The sequence below is a fragment of the Vipera ursinii genome (genome assembly GCF_947247035.1).
Source record: "Vipera ursinii genome assembly, chromosome: 12".
Taxonomy (NCBI): domain Eukaryota; kingdom Metazoa; phylum Chordata; class Lepidosauria; order Squamata; family Viperidae; genus Vipera; species Vipera ursinii.
Window position 1 is genome coordinate 1,464,952 of NC_139525.1, and position 2,275 is coordinate 1,467,226.

A 2,275-nucleotide genomic window follows, 5' to 3' on the forward strand; every position below is an offset into this window, starting at 1 on the left:
AGGAATAATTTGATCATGATGAGAGACTTGGTAGAATGTTTGCACACACACACACACACACACACACAAACACACACGAGCACACATACAATTTTTGCTATTTAGGAAGACCTAGGGTGAAAAATTTTGGCCAGTTTCACAGTTTTGGTGGGTATTGCTTTGATTGCTGACTATAGTTTAGACCAGGAGTAGGCAACCTTGGCTCTTTTATGACTCGTGGAGTTTAACTCCCAGAATTCCTGAGCCAGCTGGTTTAGAGAATCCCAGAGTTCCCCACCACCATGTGATTCACTTAATAACTGCAGTGACTCAATTAACAACCACGGCTAAAAGATCAAATCGGCTGTGACTCACTTCACAACCAACTTGCTTAGCAACAGAAATCTGATCCCAGTAGAGTCTATAAGAGTAGATGGGAAGTTTCTAAAAAGCACAAGGAAAAACCAGTTGTAAATTTCTTGCATTGTTGCTAAAATCCCTATCTAGCCACTAATAAATCCTCAGCATTTGAGTTGACCCAAAGGAATTTTTTTCCTCTCTGCTGAGGTCCAAATATCTGCAGGCAGAGGAGTTGGGGAATTGTGGTCCCACACCATACACCAGCTTTGTGAGTTGGGACCTTCTGGGGTTTTCAGCTGCTGGAAAAGGACAAAACCATCACTTTTTACACCCATTTCTACAACCTGGTTCACTATCCATATTGTTGGCTTGAAACAACCTTCTCTCTCCCCCTCCCTTTGGAGATGGCTTATAATATGGTAGAGAAAACAAGGTTGAGCAAATAATTTTGTGTGTAGATGCCATAGTAGCCTGTCCACAGTCCTTTCCATTTTGTTTCCAAGAAGAGTGAGGGGGAAAAAAGCTTTGTTGCATCTTTGCCCAGCTGGGGAGCTGGTGCAAAAAAGAGGAGGGGGAGGAAACAGAATGTGGCAAGCAGGCTGGAAAGGGGGCAGTTGATTAGCCCTGGCTTGCAAAACCAGCATGCGTCCCTCTTTATGCTTTTGCATAATCTTTCCATTGGAGAATGTGATCCCCCCAGCAATTACCAGGGTATGCAAGCCCTCCAAGAAAAAGCAGTTCCCCCCTCCCAACTTCATTTGAACCATACGACAATCCTGTGAGGTAGGCTAAATTGAGAGATTGCAGCATTCACACCCTTGAAACGTGGTTTGTTTAGTTTAGTGTGTAAACCCAGCTCCTGATTTTTGTAAATGCTCCTCCTTGTCTAGCAAGGCATCAGGTCCTGCTTCATTGGAGGCAGGTTTGAACTTCATGCTAGGCAGTAAATTTGCTCATTCCTGTTTGCCGAAGCTTGTCCAATCGGCCGAGGGCATAAGCCATAAGGAAGCAAATCCTGTTGTCCTCGTTTCCATTTCTCATGAAGCCCAAGTGTGTCAGGTGGAAGCTAGCCTCGGTGTATGGTAAGCATTTGCAAAGGGCTGGCAAGCCAGATTTGTTTTTAAAGATGCTGGCAGGTGGGAAGTTAGATAGGTTTCCATCCAATGCACGTTATATGGCTACCTTGCATTTCAATCCTGTAGAAAAAGAGGTGTTTTTCAAACTTGGCTACTTGAAGAGGGGTGGACTTCAACTCCCAGAATTCCCCAGCCAGCAAAAAGCCTAGAAGAAAGTCTTCCTGGCGGTTTAAATTTCCTTTTTTCCATTTATTTGGAGTCTGCTTGTCAGGGCCGTCCTCGGCCAGGAGGGGGAGCCCTTCCGCAGCTCGAGAGGCGCCGTTGCTTTGCAGCACAAAAAGCCCGCAAAAGTTTTAAATGCGCCGATTTTCTGTCCACACGTGTTTGCACGCCCAGCGTGTGTGGCATCAGACACCACGGGACCTCATTACTTTTCGTACATACATAAAGGGACGCGTGGTTTCTGTTTTTTTCTTCTTCAAAGCAATGAAACAATTGTACTTTAAATAAATCATTTAAATTCCCGGCTGATCGGAATGCATTTGAAAGTAGTGCAGACACCGAATGGATTAAAAATAAAAGAAACCGTCGCGCATGCTCAGTAGTTTCGCAGCTGCGTCGGGCGCCCGCTTCCTTTTCGATGCGCCTGCGTAGAAGCCCCACTTCGACCCTTCCCGGGAAGTGGAAGCAAATACGCATGCGCGACTCTTCTCCCACACAGGAGATAGGCTGTTGGCCTCATCTCAACCGTCGCGCGGGCTTCTGCGCACGCGCCTCCGATCTTCCTCCCTCCCTAGAGGCGTTTCCCTTTCTTCCCCTTTTCCCTCGGCGCGTGCGCAACGGTGGCGCCCCGGAGGAGG